The sequence below is a fragment of the Oryctolagus cuniculus genome, chromosome 2 (assembly GCF_051225735.1).
Source record: "Oryctolagus cuniculus isolate XC-2025 breed Fujian yellow rabbit chromosome 2, ASM5122573v1, whole genome shotgun sequence".
Taxonomy (NCBI): domain Eukaryota; kingdom Metazoa; phylum Chordata; class Mammalia; order Lagomorpha; family Leporidae; genus Oryctolagus; species Oryctolagus cuniculus.
The window spans coordinates 156721161-156746070 of NC_142868.1; the positions used below are offsets into that span (position 1 = coordinate 156721161).

Consider the following 24910-nt stretch of genomic DNA (forward strand, 5'->3'; position numbering starts at 1 on the left):
AATATCAGACAAAATAGACTTTAACACAAAAACTAGTAAAAGAGACAAAGAAGGATACTATGTAATGATTGAAGGATCAATTCAACAGGAAGATGTGACTATTATAAATATATATGCACCTAATTACAGGGCACCTGGCTATATAAAAGAAATGTTAATGGTTTTAAAGGAAGATAGAGATTCAAATACAATAGTAATGGGGGACTTCAATACCCCGCTTTCAGCAACGGACAGATCAGCCAGACAGAAAATCAACAGGAAACAGCAGAGTTAATTGATGCTATGGGTCATATGGACCTAATAGATATCTAAAGAGCCTTCCACCCTATAGCCACAGAATACACATTTTTCTCACCAGCGCATGGAACTTTCTCTAGGATAGATCAGATGCTAGGCTATAAAGCAAGTTCCAGCAAATTAAAAAATAAATTGAAATCATACCATGCATCTTCTCTGACAACAATGGAAGTTGGAAATCAGTAATCCAGAAAACTCTAGAAAATATTCAAACAGAAGAAGACTGAACAACATGCTTCTGAATGAACAGAGGGTCACAGAAGAAATCAAAAGAGAAAGCAAAAAAATTCTGGAAAAAAATGATATGATACAACATATCAAAACTTACAGATACAATAAAGCCGTGTTAAGAGGAAATTTTATAGCAATTGGTGCCTACATTAAGAAATTAGAAATTCACCAAATAATAGTTATCAGTGCATCTCAATGATCTAGAAAACAACAACAAACATAACACAAAACTAGTAAGAAGAAAGAAATAATTAAAATTAGAGAAGAAAACAACAAAATTGAAACCAAACACAAAATAAAAAAGATCAGCAAAATGAAGAGCTGGCTCTTTGAAAAAAATAAACTAAATTGGCACACCATTGACTAACCCCCCAAAAAAAATTTGCACACCCGACTAACCATAAGAAATGAGAGAGAAGACCCAAATAAACAAAATTAGAGATGAAAAAGGAAATGTAGCAGACACCACAGAAATAAGAAGAATCATCAGGAATTACTAGAAAGAGCTCAATGCCAAAAAACTGGGAAACCTAGAAGAAATGGATAGATTCATGGACCTATACAACCTAGCTAATTGAGCCATGAAGATATAGAAAACATAAACAGCGGGCCAGCATTGTGGCTCAGCAGATAAAGCTGCCTCTTGCAGTACTGGCATCCCATATGGACAGTGGTTCGAGTCCCAGCTGCTTCACTTTTGATCCATCTCTCTGCTATGGCCTGGAAAAGCAGTGGAAGATGGCCCAAGTTCTTTGGTCCCTGAACCCGTGTGGGAGACCTGGAAGAAGCTCCTGGCTCCTGGCTTTGGATGGATGCAGCTCCGGCCATTGTGGCTGTCTGAGGAGTGAACCATTGGACGGAACAACTCTCTCTCTCTGCCTGTCCTGTCTTTGCATAACTTTGACTTTCAAATTAATTAATTAATTTAAAAAAACAGCCATTTTATACGACACAGACAATGCCATGGCTGAGAAAAAAAAAACTTCCAAATTCAATCCCATTCACAATATCTACAAAATCATATACCTTAGAATAACTTTAACCAAGTATGTCAAACATCTCTATGATGACAATTACAAAACTTAAAGAAATAGAAGCACCAGCACCATGGCTCACTTGGCTAATCCTCTGCCTGCAGCGCCAGCACCCCAGGTTCTTGTCCAGGTTGGGGTGCCAGATTCTGTCCCAGTAGCTCCTCTTCCAGTCTAGCTCTCTGCGGTGGCCTGGGAAGGCAGTGGAGGATAGCCTAAGTGCTATGGCCCTGCACCCTCATGGGAGACCAGGCAGAAGCATGTGGCTCCTGGCTTCAGATCAGTGCAGCGCACCGGCCACAGCACGCCACCATAGTGGCCATTTGGGGGGTGACCCAACAGAAGTGGAAGACCTTTCTCTCTGTCTCTCTCTCTAACTCCACCTGTCAAAAAAATAAAAATAAAAAAAGAAATAGAAGCTATAAAAAATGGAAAAAAAAACTTCCATGTACATGGATTGGAAGAATAAAATCAAATATATAATCAAAATGTCCATTCTTCCAAAAGCAGTTTACAGATTCAATGTGATACCAATAAAAATACCAAACACATTATTCTCAGATCTAGAAAAAGTGATGATGAAATCCATATGAATACAAAGGAGATCTTGAATAGCTAAACAATCCTATACAACAAAACCAAGCCAGAGGCATCACAATACCAGATTTCAAGACATACTACAAAGCAGTCATAATCAAAACAGGCTGATACTGGTAACAAACAGATGGATAGACCAATGAAACAGAATAGAAACACCAGAAACCATTCCAAGCTTCTACAACCAACTTATATTTGACCAAGGAGCTAAAACCAATCCCTGGAACAAGGACAATCTCTTCAACAAATGGTGCTGGGAAATTGGATTTCCATAAGCACAAGTATGAAGCAGGAGCCCTACCTCACACCTTCAAAATGGAATTAAAGACCTAAATCCATTCAAAATGGATTAAAGACCTAAATATACAACCTGATACCATCAAATTATTATAGAGCATTGGGGAAACCCTGCAAGACATTTCCACAGCAAAGAATTCTTGGCAAAGACCCCAGAGGCACAGGCAATCAATGACAAAATTAACAAATGGGATTACATTAAATTTAGAAGCTCCTGCACTGCAAAAGAAACACTCAGCAAAGTGAAGAAGCAACTTACAGAATGGGAGAAATTATTTGCAAACAATGCAACCGACAAAGGATTAATAACCAGAGTATATAAAGGGATCAAGAAACTCCAACACAACAAAACAATCCACTTAAGAAATGGGCCAAAGACTTAAACAGACATTTTTCAAAAGAGGAAATTCAAATGTCCAGCAGACACATGAAAAAATGTCCAGAATCATTAGCTATCAGGGAAATGCAAATGAAAACCACAGTGAGTTTTCACCTTACCCCCATTAGAATGGCTCTCATACAGTAATCAACAAACAACAAATTCTTGCAAGGAAGGTACCCTAATCCACTTTTGGTCGGAATGTAAACTGGTAAGACCCCTAAGGAAATCAGTTTGAAGATACCTCAGAAATCTGAATATAGACCTACCTTATGACCCAGCCATCCCACTCCTGGGAATTTGCCCATGGGAAATGAAATCAGCAAATAAAAGAGTTATCTTTACCCCCATGTTTATTGCAGCTCAATTTGCAATAGCGAAGACATGGAATCAATGTAAATGCCCATCAATGGAAGACTGGATACAGAAATTATGGAAGATGTACTCTACGGAATACTACACAGCGGTAAAAACAGGCTATGAATATCAGCTTTGTGAAAGCAATGGCATACTTTTTTAATTAATTTTTGTATATCCTGCACCTATGACAGGCACACAGATAGAAGATGCTCAATGAAGATCTGACTATGAATAGGAGCCTGGAGACCAAAAGAAAAGAGACCAGCAGGGTTGCAGAGCCAGAAAATAGACAAGCAAACTGATTCATAAGTAAGAACATGGCTCAGATTGAATAAACACTGAACCTGGTGTGTTAACACTGCAAGTGTTTGTTAGATGTGTGTAAATGTTCCTAACAGCGTATTTTCATGATGAATTGGATAAATCCAGTTCTTGAAGGAATGATGTAATAAGAAAAATAGAATCCATATCTGAAAACAATAGAGTGCATAAGGCACCACACCTAAATACACTCAAATCATCAGAATATTTGGGTTGAGATTCATAAGCAGCTGTCACAGTTTCAAGGAACTAAAATAAGAATCAGTCATGCCTGCTTTCCCAGCAAGTTTACCAGCTCTAAACAATCACATCAATGATTTAAGGAGTTAGATGCATTTAAGCATTTACATATAAAATCTATGTTTACACATACTGTATATGAAAAATAAAGATAAAAATTCATTTTAATCACCCATCTAGTTCTTCAAATTGTCGTGATTGATAGCATATTATTTTTATCTTATAGTGTGTATCAGCAAAATTGCTCATCTTTAGCTGTTGTCATACAAAAAAGGTATCAATAGCCCAGAGCTATAAAAACATTTTTTTAAAAAATCAAAGCTAATTTTCATGTGCGACAGACTTTAGAAGTAAAGCTCACGTGAAGGAACACATGCTCCAAACAGGTCTTGTGAAAAAATTTTATATTCATCATAAAAAATCATCAGTATCCTCATTGCAAATTTTCTTTTTAGTCTTCCTTCAATTATCTGTGATTTTAAGAATGAGAATTATGTCTAGCCGTCTGTTGTACTTTACTGCTCCTTCTTCTTTCCAATCCATCTCTATTTCTCACCACCTGTAAGATGGAAAAAGAGGCTACAATTTTCTTCAGCACTTCACAAAGAAAGTCATCATCTCTTTTTTTTTTTTACTATCATGTGACTTGATTTGGCTGATAGAATGTAACAGAATTGATGTGCCGTAGTCCAAACTCAGTCCTCAAAGTGTCTTGCATACTTCCACTCTGAATCTTTGAAATCTGCGAGTACAAAGTAACCAAACAGGATAATGGCCCAGTCACCCCTGTTCCCTAGTTGATAGCCAAACAACTGCTGATTCTGAAAAGCCATGGCAAATCCAACCAAGATCAGTCTAGCCTGGCCCAGGTGACCTGATTCAAAGACTCCTGAGCTAAATTGAGTTTATGGCTTTAGGCCAGTATGTTTTGATCATTTGTTGTGTAACAGATCACTGCTACATTAGCTTTCCTCACCATTCACTCTTCCCCACTTTGTCATCCCCAACATGATACTCATTGTTCAATACCCAAATAGTCTGTTACCTATTTTGTCTCTTCTTAGCTCTGTATGATAAAAGTATGTATGAGTGCATATTTTGTACATTTTCTTTGTAGCAGTACAAATGAAGATAGATTATACTTTGAGTATATGAAAAGAAATACTATTATTTCACAGTGAAAATAAATTCGGGTTGCACAACAATGCCTAGCACATAATAAGAATTCAGTAAATATTAGCTTCAATTATACGGAACATTAGAGTGTATGCTAGGTATTCTAGAGTCAGGGTTGTCATTTGTTGGAACCAGCTCAGTATTTTAACCACTGACAAGTCATTACCGGCTGAATTTCAGTGCTTTTTTTTTTTTCTTTTTATTTGACATAGATGAGGGAAATAAATAAAGTTCTTTCTAGTGAGTTCTAAAAGGTTTTGGTCCTGGTGCGCTTTCATTCTCTACCTTCTCTAGTCCATGTATTTGTATTCATCCCTTTACTCTTGCATAATGTAAGCTTGCACATGGTTTATTTACTTTTGGTATTTATTCAGCTGTCTGTGTTACTCATCTAGATGTAATACAGACTCCACAACAGACCTGACATGTAATAGGCCCTTAATAAATCATCATTGAATTGAGTTATTTTCTAAGGCTGACATTTCTAGGGAATATAAACCATGTTAGCTGAATTTAGTTTTAATGGAGTGTCACACAAACATACATATATGTGGATATATATTAACAAATGATGAGGAGGAGGCATTTAAACTTTGACTATATTTCACAGACTGTCAGTTAAAATATATAAGGAATTATTAAGTAACATTTAGCATTTTGTGTTCCAGTCTTTATGATCAGCTTTTTTGTCAGAGGTATAGGTACATAGGTGGAAAAGCACTGTGTTTGAAGTTATGAAAATGGCCTTACTTTATTTAGTTTATCCTTCCTTCTACACCATCCTGTTTCCTTGAAGGGAAGGGAATGAAGCCATTCATGTCTGGGCCAGGTAGAATGGCCATCTGAGCCACAGCCTGGGTAGCATTTGCTCTCACTCTCCAGTAACCTTCGCTTTATTCACTTGTTCCACTGCCAAGGTTGGTCTTCCTCCTCCTTTGAGGAGTGATCTGCTTAAGAAACAGGACTTTCCTTTGTTCCTTAAAAGGTTGGCCAATCAGTGCAGCATTCTATGTGTCAAGGCACTATATTAGTCATAACATATAAATGTGTGTGTGTATATATATTATGTATATTATCTAAACATTATTTAATGAATTTAAATAATTTACCATTTAAAACCATGTGAAAAATATTTTGTAAAAAGAAATTCACCTAATGCTTAATGTAAACATTGTGATGTTCACGGATCCACTCTGCATAAAGTCAAACAACAAATATTGACTAAACATTTCACTCCCTTAGGATCTCAGTGTGATGAATGTCAGGGCAACTATGGGGCTTTTTACATTGCAAAAACATGGGTGTGTCTACCATTTCCTCTTCATTAGGAGACAGTTGCATATGTTGGATTCACTGAGTTAATGACAGTTGCATATGTTGGATTCACTGAGTTAGTGACTTCAGTCCTTTCAGATTCAAGTCCAGAGAATAGCACTCATAACAAGATAAAGAGTACATAAATATCAACCAAAATCACATTAAAAGTGCCCATGGCAAGTGTGTCCAGTATAATAAATTTGGCTCAGAGAAAATAAAGTATTTGCTAAACTCATCTCACTTCTATGGGGCAGACCTACATATATAATTAACACTAAAATATTCTCTGGGTTACATTTCTTGCAAAAATAAAAAAAAGAAATAACCAGGTATTCCAAATGAGTCAAAAAAATTTGCCCTATTAATTAATGTTGATAGAGTTTTTCTTTCATAAAACATAGTCACATCCCTTAAGGAAAAATAAACATTGACTAGGAAAAAGAACATAGTCATGCTATTATACTGCCAAGACTTTATCTTTAGCCATTAAGCAAGCATTATTAGAGCTACAGTCAATACAACAACTAAAATATTTAACTAAATAAATATTTTAATGTAAGTGCTCAGCTCAACTTAGTTAACTAAATCAGATTTATAGGGATCTGTGCCTTAACAGAAAACTTAGTACTGTGTTTCTCTAGAGTTACAGATGAAACTAATGCAACTTGAATGTTTACTATATCTGTGCTTGTAATCCTTTAATGATTTAGTATTGTCATGGTTATAGGCATTGTAAGTCCCAATCAAAAATGACTAATATTTTAAGGTACTCTATTTTTATTTTGAATTTCTTTCTTTTGAAATATTTCAAATAATACAGATAAATATAAAGAAGAGTTTAATGAGCACACATAGCTTTTACAATTTTTTACAGTTTTGTCATGTTCACTTCATATGTAAACATATAGTTATACAAAAGCACAGGTAGATATATTAATATCACATAATGTGATATTGGTCCACCATATTTATACATCTTCCCAGGTCATGGGTAATATTATGTGTTAGTGCCCCAAATGTGGAAGAGTTCCATACAGAAACCTAGCAGGAATTATGTAACAAATTATTGGAGAAAAGTGTAACCGTAATAGAATAAAACCCAAAACAAGATTCCTTGAAGATAAATATATAGTAAATATTTGCTTTCTTCCCTCCTCTGATCTTGAATGTTTGCTCCCTACTTTTTATACATATGCACTCTGATTAAAACCAAAGAGATTCCCTTAAACTGATGGCTGCCTTCCAGGAGGGATAAACCTAAAAAACAAAAACATGTATCCTCTAACCACAGTGATTGGTTCAGGAATGGTCATATCATTCACACCAGGATACTCAAGGATTAGAAGTTCCAATTCAAGTTTTTTTGTTGTGGTTTGTTTTCGATTTTTTGAGTTGAAACTTCCCTTCCACTGAATTAAGTATTGGGAGAGTGGATAGCCATAACTGCCAAGCATCAACACGTAGCTTACAAATTAACCCATCCTGAGCCAAGCAAAGGCTCATGGGGGCTGCATTTGAGTTGTAAATCAGTCCTTACCTGGAGTCAAATTAAAAATCTGAAATATTCAAATGTTCAATTTCATAAACTACTAAGATCATTTTTCCTTTATCTGCCCTCATCTAACTAGAGTTGCCTGGTCTTCTGCTTTCCACTGAAACAACCTTAAACTGTTCCAACAAAAAATAAAGTAGAATTTAAAAACCCCACCAGATATAGCAGTGGATGTCTCCATATTCAATTCTTCGAATTTATCTAAGAGTAGTAGGTGTTTGAAGGCAGTGGATATTTTGAGGCAATAAGGCCTAGTACTCAAATCCCCAAATAGCTGAAAATGTGCAGTGGCCAGCACACCTAGGAAACCATAATATCCTACATGGGGACAATGTTTAAATCACCGTGAAGAGTCCAACACCATGGCTGAATTGGCCAATCCTCTGCCTGCGGCACCAGCACCCCAGGTTCTAGTCCCGGTTGGGGTGCTGGGTACTAGTCCTGGTTGCTCTTCTTCCAGTCCAGCTCTCTGCTGTGGCCTGGGAGGTCAGCAGAGGGTGGCCCAAGTGCTTGGGTCCCTGTACCCGCATGGGAGACCAGGAGGAAGCACCTGGCTCCTGGCTTCGGATCGGCACAGCTGGCTTCAGATTGGCACAGCTCCAGCAATTGCAGCCACTTGGGGAGTGAACCAACGGAAGGAAGACCTTTCTCTCTGTCTCTCTCACTGTCTATAACTCTCTCTGTATGTCTCTCTCTCACTGTCTAACTCTGCCTGTCAAAAAAAAAAAAAAATCACTGTGAAGAAAATGGGGATCTGGCAGAATCATAATGTTGCTTGCTAAATAATCAGTGTGCTGCAGTGAATTTCAGCCTGCTCCAAAGGGAAAGGTAGCATTCTCTTGGCATGTTCCTTTTTCTAAGAGCATCTTGTTAAACACTAAAATTCCCAGTCTGTGTAGATATTGCTAAGCTCTACATAAAGGATTCTAGAATAAGACTGTTCATGGGAGTGTAAATACTATAACTATTATACAAGACAGTATGGAGATTCCTCAGAAATCTGAAAATATATTTACCATATGACCCACCCATCTCACTCCTGGGAATCTACCCAAACAAAATGAAATTAAATCAGGGTATAAAAGAGTTATTTTGTACTCCTATGTTTATAGCAGCTAAATTCACAATAGTTAAGATATGGGATCAACCCAGATGTCCATCAACTGATGACTGGATGAAGAAAATGTGGTATATATACATGGTGGAATACTACTCAGCCAAAAGAAAAAGAAATCCTACATTGTGCAACAAAATGGATGCGATTGGAAACCCTTAGGCTTAGTGAAATAATCCAGTCCCCATTAGACAAATATCATATTTTTTCTCTGATATATGAAATTTTAGATAGAATTTTTGAAAGCATTATATCAGCATCAAACTGAGATTTTATGATTTTATTATTGTTTATAGCCCTTGTCTGTATTTCTATGGAACAATGATCTTTCTACATTTTGTTTGTTGAAAATTATGGTTAATGAAGCAAATATGTTAACCTATGTGTGCGCCCTGACTCTTCTTTATATATCCCTGTGTTGTTTTAAATATTTTAAAATAAAAAGACAAAACACAAATTTAGAATATGCACAATCTTAAGAAATCATGACTAATAATAGAATCTTTAAGTTAAAAAGTTATTTATTTATTTTTTTTGACAGGCAGAGTGGACAGTGAGAGAGAGACAGGTGAGAAAGGTCTTCCTTTTGCCGTTGGTTCACCCTCCAATGGCCGCCGCAGACGGCGCGCTGCAGCCAGCGCACCACGCTGATCCAATGGCAGGAGCCAGGTACTTCTCCTGGTCTCCCATGGGGTGCAGGGCCTAAGCACCTGGGCCATCCTCCACTGCACTCCCTGGCCATAGCAGAGAGCTGGCCTGGAAGAGGGGCAACCGGGACTAGAACCCGGTGTACCGGCGCCGCAAGGTGGAGGATTAGCCTAGTGAGCTGTGGCACCGGCCAAAAAAGTTATTTAAACAGAAGAAAAATATGGAAAAGAACGGTAGTAAAATCTTCATCTTTGATACTAAGTTAGTTGATTCAATGGGTTTTTATTTATCCTTTAAGTAGACAAAAGAAGCTAGATAGAGTTATTTATCAGCAAGGTTGAAAGGAGAGCTTAGTGTATCCAGGAAACCAATAGCAACTCAATTTCTGAGCAAAAAAAAACAGAGCCTAGGAAACAAGAAATGGGATTAACTTAATGGTGAAGGAGAGTGGAATGGGAAAAAGAAATGTGGTTGGAGACCTCAGTGACATCTTGGTACATACATCAGTGCTTATCTACCTGTAGTCTTGGCAAAGCAACTAAAGAACCCTGTAACAAAGAGAAATAATGAGGGCTCTTAAGCATCATTAGTGTCTAAGAACATTTTAAACCAATCTGTGATCATGATCATCTACTACACAGCCAACCAGTCATCTGAAAAGATAACTCAGTCTAGTCAGAATAAGCATCCCCTTACAAGTGCTGCACCTTATTATTTTCTATCCCTTATTCTTATAGAATCGAACGTACCTCTTAAACATTACTAGAGTATATTAAAGTTCTCATGTGTTTTATTCCCATATTTTGCTTATTTTTCAATTCTGATCACATAGAAGAGCTTTTAGTAAATAATCTATGGAGAATTTGCTACAAACCTCCAATGAATATCAATATCACTTATCTTTTTCTTTTTTTCTGTGTAATGTACAACTACATTTTAGGACACAGATGAAACAAATCTCAGCATCCAGATAGGAATGGAAGTGGTCTGAATATCTCTTCTAAAAGTGTCAGTAGCTTCGAGGCTCATTTCCTTCTGAAGTGATATAAATATATGGGTCAGGCATTTGGTGCAGTGGTTGAGTCACCCCCTGGAATGCCAGTATCCCATGTTAGGGTACCTGAGTTCCAGCCTCAGTTCTGTTTCTCATTCCAGTTTCTTGATACTCTGCAGCCTGGGAGGCAGCAGGTGACGACTCAGGTACTTGGGTCATTTCCATCCATGCAGGAACTTGACTGAGTTCTAGGTTCTGGGCTTCAGTCTGGGCCATTCCCAGCTGTTGTATTTGGGGACTGTACTAATAGATTGAACATTTCCATCCATCTCTGTCAGTCTTTCAAATAAAATTCAAAAAAAAATTTAAAAATTAAAGTAAGTGCCTACTTGGAATAAATGTTCCTTATCTGTTTACACTAGAATTCTGCTTCTAAATTTCTTTGTTATATGAATTACCTGTATTTAATCATAGTTATTTATGAAACACAATTAGGTGGGGTATTTGGGCAATAAATAATACAAATTCAGATCACGAGTTGAAAAAGATGATCTCTAAATGTATATAACATTGTAGACCTAATAATATATAACTCTAGCCACATACAACTCATTCTCTGAGGAAAGATATCTGCCACAGGCTGAGCAAATGCAGAATCGGGTGCTCTGCTATGCACTTTATCCTCAAAATAAGAGTGCAACGTACTTATTATGAACCTTCCATTTGCAGATCAAAAAATAAAAGTTATAAGAAGTTGAATAGCTACTAAGTCATGGATTTGAATTTCAAGTCCAGTGTTTTCTGTTTTTTACCTTTTTAATTATTTTTATTTTTAAACAGATTCCATGTGATTTATAGATAAAATTCTAAGAACATAATGATATTCCTTTCTTTCTTCCCTTCCTGTCTCCCCCACCTCCTTCCTCCCTCCTTTCTTCTCCCTTTCTCTCTGTCCTTTTTGCTACAAATAGTAGAACTTCATTCTTTTTATAGCTGAGTAATATTCCACTGTGTATATATACTACATTTTCATTATCCATTCATCTGATGATGGACACCTTGATTGATTCCAGATTTTGGCTATTGTAAACAGTGTTGCTATATACATGGCGATGCGAGTATCTCTGATTAACTGTGTTCAAGTCTGGGGTATATGCCCAGTATTGGGATTGCTGGATAATACGGCAAGTCTATCCAGCTTTTTTTTCTTTTTTTTTTTTTTTTTTTTGACAGGCAGAGTGGACAGTGAGAGAGAGAGAGAGACAGAGAGAAAGGTCTTCCTTTGCTGTTGATTCACCCTCCAATGGCCACCGCGGCACGCTGCGGCCGGCGCACCACGCTGATCCGATTGCAGGAGCCAGGTAATTCTCCTGGTCTCCCATGGGGTACCGGGCCCAAGTACTTGGGCCATCCTCCACTGCACTCCCTGGCCACAGCAGAGAGCTAGCCTGGAAGAGGGGCAACTGGGACAGAATCCGGCACCCCGACCGGCTTTTTAAGAAATCTCCACACTGTTTTCCACAATGGCTGCACTGATTTATATCCCCACCATCATTGTATAAATTTTCTCCTTTCTTCCCATCCTTGCCAACATTTATTACTCTGTGTTTTGGATTTTAGCCATTCTGACAGGGTTGAGGTGATGGTTCATTGTGGCTTTGATTTGCATTTCTCTGATGGCTAGTGATGTTGACCTTTTTTTTTTTTTTCATGTTTTGTGGCCATTTGTATTTCTTCTATTGAGATTTATTGAAGTCCTTGCCCATTTCTCAACTAGAATGGTTCTTTTGTTGTTGAGTTTTTAAGTTGCTCATATATTCAAGATATTAATTCTTGGTCAGGTTGGTGATTTGCAAATGTCTTTCCCCATTCTGTCAGATATCTCTCCACACTATTGATCATTTCCTTTGCTGTGCAAAAGCTTCTGAGTTTAATATATTCCCATTGTTTAGTTTCATTTTGTTGCCTGTGCTTTGGGATCTTAAATAAGTCATTCCCTACACCAATATCTTGGAGAATTGCAAGAGAGATGTGCATCTCCTTAAGGGAGGCATCGTGTTGACTCCCATTACATGGATGGACTAGGAGAAGAGATGAATAGGATAGCACAAATGGGCAACTTACATTTCACTGACTCTAGGCAATCCTCTCAATAGCAATGGTTAGAAGTGGAAGCTGGGTAGAGGCTAGGCAGAGCCAAAGGCTTTTTAGCTCAGAGCTACAGGGTCTGCATAATTTTATTCTTATACAAATATATCCAGTTTTGACAGCATCACTTGTTGAAGAAATTATCCTACTGCACTATATGGTCTGAATACCTTTTTCAAAAATAATTTGGCTGTATGTATGTGGATTAATTTCTTGGCTGTCTATTCGTTTCCATTGATATATGTATTGAAATTTGTGCAAGTACCATGCTGTTTTGATTACAATACCTTGTAGTATGCTTTGAAGTCAGGTATTGTGATGCCTCCAGGTTGATGTTTCTTGCTCAGGCTTGCTTTGCCTATTTTGGGTCTTTTGTTATTCCATATGGATTTTAGGATTGCTTTTTCTAATTCTATAATGAATGTCATTGATATTTTGATAGAGATTGCATTGAATCTGTAGATTACTTTAGGTGGTATAGACATTTTAAAGATATTGATATTTCCAATCCATGAGCAAGGAATATATTTCCACCTTTTTGTGTCCTAGATGATTTCTTTTTTCAATGTTTTATAATTCTCATTGTAAAGATATTTCATGTTTTTGGTTAAATTCATTCCCAAATATTCATTTTTTGTGGCTTTTGTGAATGGGATTTCTTTTTTGTTTTCTCTTTCTCTGATTTCATTATTAGCATACAAAAAAGCTGCTTTTTTTCTATGTTTATTTTGTTACCTGCAACTTTATTGAGTTGGTTTATCAATTTTAACAACTTTTTGGTGGAGTGTTTAGGTCTTCCCATGTACAATACCATGTTATCTGCAAGCGTGGATAATTTGACTTCCTCTTTTCCAATTCTGATGCCTTTCATTTCTTTCTCCTCCCTAACTGATCTTACTAAAACTTCCAGTACTATATTGAATAAGAGTGGCAGAAGTGGACATTCTTGTCCTGTTCCAGATCTGAGGCATATGCTTTCAGATTTTCCCCATGCAGTATGATATTAGCTGTTGGTTTGTGATATATATTTTCTTTATACTTTTTAGGAATGGTCCTTCTATACCTGATTTCTGGAGAGGTTTTATCAATAAGGGGCGTTGAACCATATCAAATGCTTTCTCTGCATCTATTGAGATGACCATATCGTTTTTGTTCTTCATTCTATTGCTGTGAGTTATGTTATTTCTTGATTTCTGAATGTGGAACCACCCTTGCATTTCTGGGATAAGTAACAATTGATCATGCTGTGTGATCTTTTTGATGTATTGAAGTAGATCAGCTAGTATTTTTTGAGAATTTTGGCGTCTATATTCATTAAGGATATAGAGCTATAGTTTTCTTTTTCCTGTTGCATCTTTGTTTGGTTTTGGTATCAGAGTAATGCTGTCCTCATAAAAGTAGCTTGGCAGAGTTCCATCCTGTTCAATCTTTTGGAATGAAGAGTATTGGAGTTACTTTCTCGTTGAATGCTTTGTAGATTTCAGTAGTAAAGCCATCATGTCCTAGAATTTTCCTTGATGGTTGACTTTGGATTACTGCTTCAATCTCATTGCTTACTGTAGGTCTGTTTATGTTATCCATATCACCTTGATTTAATTTTGGTAGGTTATACAAATCCAGGAATTGATCCATTTCTTCCAGGTTTTCCAGTTTATTAGTATGTAATTCTTCATAGTAGTTTCTTATGATCCTTTGTATTCAGTGGTGTTGGTTTTAATGTCTCCTTTTTCATCTCTAATTTATTTGAATTTTTTCTTTTTTTATTTGTTAGTCTTTGTAGAGGTTTATCTATTTTGTTTATTTTCTAAAAAACAGCATTTTGTTTTATAGATCTGTGTATATTTTTTAATTTCAATTTACTTTAATTCTGCCCTGATCCTTATTATTTCTCACTTTCTGTTGATTTGGGGTTTGGTTTGTTCCTGTTTTTCTAAGTCTTCAATATATATCATTAGATATTTAATTTGAGACATTTCTCTTTTTTAATGTAAGAACTTTTTAGATTTTTATTTAAGTTACACAAATTTCATGTATTTCATATGTTTTTTTTTAACTTTTATTTAATGAATATAAATTTCCAAAGTACGACTTATGGATTACAATGGCTTCCCCCCCATAACGTCCCTCCCACCCGCAACCCTCCCCTTTCCCACTCCCTCTCCCCTTCCATTCACATCCAGATTCATTTTCGATTATCTTAATAAATTTCATGTATTTCATATGTACAGATTGAGATACATAGTGATACTTCCTACTCTACCCTTCCACAATCCCACTTTTCTTCCTCCTCCCTCTCCCATACCCACTCTTAATTTTTTCAAAGATCTATTTTTAGTTTACTTTGTATACATAAGATTAACCCTGCACTAAGTAAATAGTTCAACAAATAATGAAGAACGAAACACTACTCCTCAACCTTTGAGGCAAGGTTATAAACAATCATCGAATCTCAAAATGTCAATTTCACTCCTATATATTACATTTTAGGTACTCTATGGTTCCCACAGATCAGGGAAAACGTATGGTATTTGTCTTTATGCAACTGGCTTATTTCACTAAGCATAATGGTTTTCAGTTGCATCCATTTTGTTGAAAATGACAGAATTTCACATTTTATTTTACCACTGTCTAGTATTACATAGTGTATATACACTACAATTTCTTTATCCATTTGTCAGTTGATGGACATCTGGGTTGATTCCACATCTTAACTACTGTGAGTTGAGCTGCAAACATGGGGGTACAGATCACTCTTTCATATGCTGATTTCCTTTCCTTTGGGTATATTTCCAGTAAGTACTTAATCCTATAAATTTCCCTGTTAATACTTACTTTGATGTATCCCACAGGTTTTGATACATTGTGTTTAAATTTTCATTATTTTCATGAAAGTTTTTTATTTCCTTTTTAATTTCTTCAATGACTATCATCATTCAGTAGCATGTTGTTTAATTTCCAAGTATTTATGAGTATTCTATTGTTCTTGCTATTGTGTTCTAGTTTTATTTTTTTATGGTCTGAGAAGATACATGGTGTGGTTTAAACTTCTTAAAATTTGCTTGGTTTGTGGCCTAATATTTTGTATATCCCAGGAAATGTTCCATGTGCTGATGAGAGGAAGGTGTATCCTTTAGTGTTGGGTGAAATGTCCTGTAAGTATCTGTTAGGTCCATTTGCTAATAGTAGGTTTCAATTCTGATGGATCTTTATTGATTTTTCTGTTTGGATAATATGCCCATTGATGAGATTGGGGTGTTGAGGTCACCCATTATTATTGTATTGGAGTCTATCTCTCCCTTTAGATCTAATAGTATTTGCTAAATATATCAGGGTGGTCTTGTATTAGATGCTTATATATTTATGATTGGTATGTATTCTTGCTGAATCTAAACTTTTATCAAAATATAATTTCCTTCTTTATCTTTTATAATTTTTAAAATATTTACTTATTTATTTGAAAGTTAGAGCTACACAGAGAGAGGAGTGGCAGAGAGAGAGAGAGTGAGAGAGAGTGAGAGGGATCTTCCATCTGCTGGTTCACTCTCCAATTGGCCGGAGCTGAACTGATCTGAAGCCAGGAGCCTGGAGCTTCCTCCGGGTCTCCCACATGCATGCAAGGGACCAACGACTTGGGCCATCCTCTGCTGCTTTCCCAGGCCATTGCAGAGAGCTGGATTGGAAGTGGAGCAGCCAAGACTTGAACCGACACCCACATGGGATGCCAGCCCCACCCGCTATGCCACAGAGCTGGCCCCTTTTTATAGCTTTTGATTTACAGTTTGTTTTATCTGATATCATGATAGCTACATCTACTCCCTTTTGGTTTTCATTTGCCTGGTATAAATTTTTCCAACCATTCATTTTCAATCTGTATCTTTGTGGAATGAGTTTCTTATAGGGAGTATATAGGGGTCTTTTGGTTGGTGACTTTAATCCATTTACATTCAAGGTTAGTATTGATAGATAAGAATTGAGAATTGTCATTTTGTTGATTACATAATGATTCTACCTGCTCTGTTAGTGAAACTGGTGGTGACGTTTGTTTCCCTGAAAATTTTGTAAGACTGGTATGGTGGTGGTGAATTCTCTGAATTATTGTGTAGCAGTTTTGTGGTTTTTATTCTAACACTCAGACACAAATCCTAATTTCTTGATACCTTCATGACTGTATTGGCCCATACCAGTCTTTTTAATCTGAAATTCTACTAGCTTATAGTTTATGCAGTTCAGTTCACCAGAGAATCTATTTTTCTCGCTTGGCCTAATTGTCTCATTTCATTCACATTCATGTACATTGGTTGAATGCCTGCAGACATTAGACTAGGTGTCAGTGACTGCTTGTCATTCAGGAAAACTACAGACAGGATTTCTGATTCTGGTCTGCAGAGTACTTGAATGAAAATCACCCAGCAATCTACATTTTGAGCAGGTGATTTTGTTGCATCTAAATCTAAGAATAGCTGGTTAGTTAGTCAAGGATATCTCTTCAACCCAGACAGAAACTCTTTCTAAGGCAGAAATTGTGTCACCACATCTCAAGTCTGTATTATGTCAAAAGCAATCCTAGGCATAAAACAGATGCTTAGTAATGATCATGAACAAACTGCCAGGCATTGTTCTCAATGTTCCAGTCATAGGGCATGTAATTTATCAATGTAGGCACTTTTAAAACTATTCCTCCACATTACTCGAAGTGACTTTTACCCTGTTCAGTTAAAAAAAAAATTATGCATGTTATAACCTGGTTTTTCTAGGACTGCAGAGGGCTTCCTAGAAGAGACAACAAAGCTGATTCTTGAAGAATGAATGAGAAAAAATCAAGCATAGGAAAGTGAAATGATATATCAGGTAGGGAATTAATGTGACTATGTCACAGGAATGTATGATAATAGACTGAATGATGAGCTACAAGAAATTCACGTGAGAAGAGAAATTGGTGTAGTGATTAAGATGCTGTTTAAGAAGCCTGCATCCCGTATCAGAATGCCTGTGTTCAAGTCCTGACTCTGCTCCTGACTCCAGGTTCCTGGTAATGTATCCATGGAAGACAGCAGGTGATGATTCAAGTAATTGAACCCTTGGCACCAACATGGGAGACTGATTGAATTCATGACTATAAGCTTCAGCTCAGCCCAGCCCGGCTATTGTAGCATTTGTAAAGTGAACCAGTAGATGGAAGATCTCTGTCTCTGTGCGTCAGTCTCTCCATTTCAAATAAATAAAGAAATTCCCAGCCCAAGAATGTAAACTCTAATAAATGTTTCACAGAGGAATGAGATTTGAGGGTAAGTTTGGGGAGGTTCAAAGGGAACAAGACCTTTACACTCACATTTGGGAACCCAGGCATCCTTACAGCATGATTGTGCCAGTTTCTCCCCTTGAATTTATACCCTGCTCTGCATCACAGCATACCCAAATCTCAACCAAATTTCCTACATGAGTGCAGCTCTACTTTTCTGTGTCTTCTCTCCTCTCAAAGCAGATTCCTCTTTCCTGCATTAGTCAAGGTTGGCAGCTATCAGAAATTATGCCAACATTTATTTCATGTTGCAACATGTGAAAAGCTTAATTCTGGCTTATGCTAAAGTTCTATATGAGTTGCTGTAAGGGAGGGAGATATTAATGAATGTGGTTCCATGCAGATAGCAAGGTACCTTAGTTTCTACCTTTTCATGGGTCTATACTCTGGGTCTATACTCTGGGTCTTCACAGTCTTTTCTATTACACTTACTGATGAGGAGAGAGAGAAAGGATTGGTGCAGAGGTTGTTTTATGGGCCAGACCCCTTGTGCTTGCATTTCTTTGGGTTATACTTCATTTCCAGTGACAAATCTGAAAGAAAGAAGAGAAAATGTAATATTTCCAAGTTCCAAGAATAGATAAAAACATAGACTTCCGTGAATGATAGCCATTTTCCAAACATGAAATGCCTTCCTAATTCTTCTTTAGTCACGTTGAAATGATACTCTAAGAAGAGCATCCTATACGATAGATAGATAGATAGATAGATAGATACTGAGAGACCCCTCCTTAAAAAAGATATTCAGACTTCCAATTTCTGGCCAACATGTAAAGAAATTGCAACTTGCCATTCCCATGCTCGCAAGAAAAAAGAGAGAAAATGAAAAATCAATAACTCCTTTTACATCCACCAGAGGATTTAGGTCACAGGGCAGGCTTTCTCTCCACAAACTGGACAGACAGGTAAGTCCTGAGATATGCAGTTTATTAGGAAGAGAATCTGGGAACTGAGACTCACTGCTGGAGGAATCCCAGCATTGTGACTAGTGAGTTGTTGGAGCCTGGGTAGAGACCAGCTTAGGAGTTAAAAATTCAACGGTGCTATTCTTAGAGACTTCCCACAATTCCTACCTTCAGGAGCACAGTCAGATTTTCAGGTGAAGATCAGAGCAAAAATGTTTTAAAAAGAAAACCTCTACATCGAGCAAGGAGTTGGGTTAATTAACTATTTTGAAAATATAACTAGAAAATCCTATTTCCCTTTAATAAATAAATCTGCTCTCAGAGGAAACTATTTCTCCAGTCTAATAAATTTATGCTTTACCAGACCCTCAATGGCACATGGAAGGCAAACCAGCCACAGGCCATTCCAGCTTTTTTCTCTAAGTATGAAAAATAGCGAAACCCTTAAAAAGTCACAGCATAGCTGCACCAGCTCACTAAAAGACCAAGATCTAATTATAGAACTTTAGAATACTTCTCCTTACCATTACTCTAGTCAGGCTGCCTCCTAGTAGGGAATTCAGTAGGGAATTACAGTTGAAAGGGCTGCAAGTCTCTCATTCAGTTTAAGAAGGACTCTTGGGTCTGGCACTGTGATATAGCAGGTAAAGCTGCCACCTGCAGTGCCAACACCCCATGTGGACACCAGTTTGAGTCCCAGCTGCTCCACTTCTAATCCAGCTCTCTGCTATGGCCTGGGAAAACAGTAGAAGATGGCCCACGTCATTGGGTCCCTGTACCCGTGTGGGAGACCTGGAAGAAGCTCCTGGCTCCTGGCTTCAGATCGGTGCAGCTCCAGCCATTGAGGCCAATTGAGGAGTGAACCAACAGACAGAAGACCTTTCTCTCTCTCTGCCTCTGCTTCTCTCTGTGTGTAACTCTGACTTTCAAATAAATAAATAAATCTTAAAAAAAAAAGGAGTCTCTAAGAAAACCAAGACAACAGAGAAAACAAACAACAAATATATGAAAGGCAATTTTAGCCCCCTAACATCTCAAACTGCATAAAACATTAAATGCAGCCTAACTCTTGGCCAAATAAGCATTAAACCTCACACTAAAAACCTATTTAACTAAATTTCTTTTGCTTGATATATTATGTCTGATTTTAAAAAATTGTAATAAATGCTGAAAGTCAAAAAAGGTTGCAAATATAAAACAATCATCAGAACCACCTTCAGATGAAGCATATCAACACTGATATTTGAAACAAATATGGTTAATATGCAAAGTACACCAATAGAAAAAAATGGACAAAATGCAAGAACAGATGATTAAAATACAAAAACAAAGATAGAAATCTGAATTCTACAGATATTTAAAACAAAGTCTTCAAATCAAGACTTGGGTCAATAATTGGGGCTTGTTATGCAGGGAAATTATTTATGAAGTGGATTTTAGTTTGTTTTGTAGACCCAGCAGCACCTATTTTACAGGATCTTGAGAAAGTTGCACATGAACAGCCTCACATATCTCTCAAAGAAGGATATCATCTATTTTTACCAGCTAGTAGTAATGGGAATTCATGACTTACAGCATAAAATGATCACCTGTATCCCCTAGGAACATGGAGTGCTTTAACATGAGAATCAAGGCAACAGTATTCATTGGTAAGCTAGTGTATCAGACTCAAGATTTCCATGACCAAGAACCATATTTATTTTCCACAACTGAAAATCCAAGGAAACTTTGTATAGTACATTTGTTTCACCCATTGTTGCATACTTTTTGTCAAGCATTCCTTTGGGTTGATCCACAAGCCACCCCAAAATACTTTTATTTTCATGAAACACAATCAAAATTTTTCAGTTATAAATTTGTTTGTGACTCAAAATTAAAAAAAAAAAAACTAAATACCTTATTTCCTGAGTCAATGAAGATGGAATCAGTCCCTTGCACTAAGGATGATAGAGAAGCTCCAGTAGCAACAAGAGACAAAGATTTGGCCCTCTGTTCAGTAAGGTTACTATATAGAAGTACTCTATCTGTGGTGTAAAATTGTTCAAAGAATCCTACCATAAGCATTAATCCTATGATGATGAAAAATTGTTTTAAGTATGACAGAATCAATCATCCATGAGCCACTATCATCTCCATGTTGAGTGGAATTCTACCTAGGGAGTGCTTTCCAAGAAATTTGGAAGACATGGGGAAAGTGGGAGATTCATAAATATATCTTAGCTGTTTAACTGGCCAAAGATGGGTCTAATAATGCTTCTTCCTCTTCTTCCTTTTGACCGAATATTTAACCCCCAGTAGTTGATTCACAGAATGTCTAAAAGAAAGCTTCAAATTATTTTTTAAAAATTCCTCTTGAATATAATTAGAAACTTCCAAGTGCTTTGCCATATGTGAATTTCCAAGGCCATGTGTCATACTTAGAAGCGATAAAATCGCTATATCCATTCAAAACACTGTTTTGCACTATGCCAGCAATGGGTAATTAACCATATAAAACAAATTGCTGTCAGTTTTGCTCAATACAATTTTGTATTTATTGCATTTAGCTACAATTCCTCATCTAATTGGTAATGATAACATTTATTGAGTGGAAACAATGTGCCTGGCACTCTTCTAGCATTTTGCATATTTATCTCATACAATGTTTGTGATCAACATGAGAGGTGGGATTTTGCTTGTTATATGATGAAGTCAGAGTACAAAGAAGGTAAATAGGCCATGCATGATCAAACACTATGTATGTGTGTTACAACTGCCTATCTTCAGGGCTGCTGCTGTGACACGGGGAGATAAACCCTCACTGGTGGTACCTGTGCTCCTATCAGAATGCCTGAGTTTAAGTATTGCCTCTTCTTCCTGTCCAGCTTCCTGCTAATGCACACCTGGAAGGTGGTGTAGAGTGATTCAAGTACTTGGGTCCCTGGCACCTGACATCGAGATTAAGTTCTGAGCTCTTGGTTTCAGCCTGGCCTAGCCATGGCTGTTTCCAGAATTTCTCTCTCTCCTCTCTTCCCTTTTCCAATAAAAATAATAAATAAACCTTACCCATCTTCTAAGATAAAGCTTGCAACCTTTATACCATTATTAGATATTTTTGCTAAAGTCACATAATCTATAATCAGCAGTATATGAATTTCGTTATATAGAACTGTGTGGAGTCTAAGTTTACCTGCTTGCAAGCTGATCAGGTAACCTTCTATATAGATTGTCACACTTTCATAGTTGCTATTAGAAGACACAAGATATTTGAATCAGAGATACAGAGCGTTTTGTTATTCACAGCAGTAGCATTAGTCACAATATCATCATTTTATATACCATTTTCATAGTGTTTCCTGAACAATGAATCTCACAAATTCATATAAAGAAGGCCAGATTGTACTTGTGTTTGCAATGGGTTGCATTTTACCAGAGAAAAGAAAAAGCTTAGGAAAATTGGCTTTTTAAATTTTGTTTATTAATTTGAAAGACAGAGACAGATACAGAGCTCCCATTTTGCTGGTTCATTCCTCAAATGCCCACAACAGCTAGAGCTGGATCAGGCTGAAGTCAGAAGCCAGGAACTTGACCCAGATCTCCCACATGGGTGGCAGAGATCCAAACACTTGATTCATTGCCTGCTTCCCCAGGCGTGTGCATTAGTAGGAAGCTGTAATTGGGAGCACACTGGCACCTACGTATTCTAATATGGTATGTGCCACCGCATCTGGCAGCTTAACCACTATGACAATTATCTGCTCCCAAATTTGACTTTTAAAATGGTCAGAAGACATTCCTTCTTGTACTTTGCTTTTAAGTAAAATATTATATCCTTGTAAACAATACATATACAAACATCTTTGGAAGGATAGTCTGGAATGAAGAGAATGCAGTGCCTTGATTACTAGAGTACAGAAATACAAAATATCCTGGAAGAAATTTCTCCCAATAATTCCCTTCTCAAATATGAATTATTGATTCCTTGCAATTAATCAGTGTTCACAGAAAAAATTCTCTGCAGAGATTATTGTTATTTGTCTCCTAGCCCCCATTATTGCAATTCTGTCATAATGCCAGACCTCCTAGCTTTCAGAAGTAATGGATTTGCAAAATAAATGCCACATTTCTCCAACTATCATGAAAGTATTTTGTCATGTGATGAATATATGAATCATTATATACCAATAGATGTAATCCAAGCCATGTATGTAATTTAAGATTTCTAGTAGTAGCATTTTTTTTAAAAAAAGTGAATAGACAAAGGGGAAAACAATTTTAAAGATATATTTTAACTCAATATTTCCAAAAAATTATCAGCATAACATGTAATCTATATAATATATTAATTATATACTTTGTATCCTTCTTTTATAATAAGTCTTTCTAATCTGTTTTATTTTTGAAATCTGGTTTTTTTAAAGTGGAATGATACAGAGAGAGGGTAAGGAGAAGAAGGAGAGGGAGAAAGAGAGAGAGAGATCTTAGAAATGCCTGCATAAGCTAGGCTAAAATCAGGAGCCAGGAACTCCATCATGCTGTATTCATGGATGAGAGTGGCTCAAGTTACGTAAGCCATCACATGCTGCCTCCCAAGTCATTAGCAGAAAACTGGATTGGGAGCAGAATAGCCAAGACTCAAAACAGGCACTTCGATATAGGGTGCTTTGTGCCACTATGCTTGCCCTCATGATATTTTAAATTTAAAACACATCTCACTCTGGGTTGGCCATACTTCACACTCTTGAAAGCCACAGTCGACTGGGGGCAATTGCAGTAGATAACAAAAATCAGGCCAGTGAAATTTGAGAGAATGTGGTATGCACATTTTCTATTTTGTATACTTGAAAGGTATGCTTTTCTTCTTTATCTCATCCATTCTGCTGTCTGGATGTGTTAATGATGGAAAAATTTTAGGAGAAATGAGACAAAATGGAAAATGGTTGGATATCAGAAAAATGAAACTCATAAGCCCAAACCTGCTCGTTCTATCTACAGAGTTATCAGAGAAAAAGAATCCTCTATTAATTAAGCTTATTTTGTTCTCTTCCAGCAACTAAAACTGTATGTTACACAATATAAACTGTATCTCATTCATGTACCTTGCACATCTTTGCAAGGGAAAAAATGAGGTTACAGTAGTCATCTAAATCATGAGGAGATGATTTTAAAAATGAATATATAGTGGCAGATAATCACCATCAAAAGTGGTGCTGACCCAGATCAGTTTTCTCTCTTTTGCACTTTTTTTTTTTATTTATTTGAAAGAGAGAGAGAGAGATCTTCCAACCACTGGTTCACTCCCCACATAACTTCAACAGCCAGGGCTAGGACAGGCCAAAGCCAGGAGCCAGGAGCTTTTTCCTGATCTCCCTCATGGGTAGCAGGGGCCGAAGGACTTGGGGTATCTTCTGCTGCCTTGCTAGGTACATTACTAGGGAGTTGGATAGGAAATAGAGCAGCTGGTATTGGAACCACACCCATTTGGGATGCAGCACTGCAGGCGGTGGCTTTACCCGCTATGCACAGCGCTGCCCCACAGGACCCATTTCTGATGACATTCCAGCAACAGACAGTTCACTGATGACTGTATGAAGAAATGCAAAAATACATTTAGGAGTAATATTACACTCAGTCTTTTCCTGGAGGCATAAACACACAGGACATATGTAATCAAATACCACTTTATATACATAGATATTAAATCTTTGAATTAGTAAAAAGGTTATTTCAGTGGAGACTTAAATAGTCCAGAAAGAATTGCTGGAGGCACTGATTTGAATTTCTTCCTAGAGGACAAGTAAGACTTGGGTGAACACATTCTCTATTATATACGTGTTCTAAGAGACAGCTATTTTCTTTTATCCCAATCAGTAATTCAAAGAGTTCTTAGAAAAATGAAATTAAAAGATATGATCATTTTGGTGAAAAAATTGACATCTATGCAGTTTTTTCAAAACATACATTTTCCAATAACCTTTTGAAGGATTCCTAGCATATTTTGAACTGTGTTGATATATGTGTATAA

The 24910-nt window shown here is 36.9% G+C and overlaps 1 long non-coding RNA gene across 1 annotated transcript in view; it reads left to right on the plus strand.

The window, feature by feature from the left end:
• Positions 1-17875, plus strand: part of LOC149128104 (uncharacterized) — a 182282-nt gene extending 164407 nt beyond the window's left edge. The window contains exon 4 of the long non-coding RNA XR_016229687.1: positions 17457-17875. This is a non-coding gene — a long non-coding RNA (uncharacterized LOC149128104). The remainder of the gene's footprint in view (positions 1-17456) is intronic.
• Positions 17876-24910: the final 7035 nt, after the last annotated feature.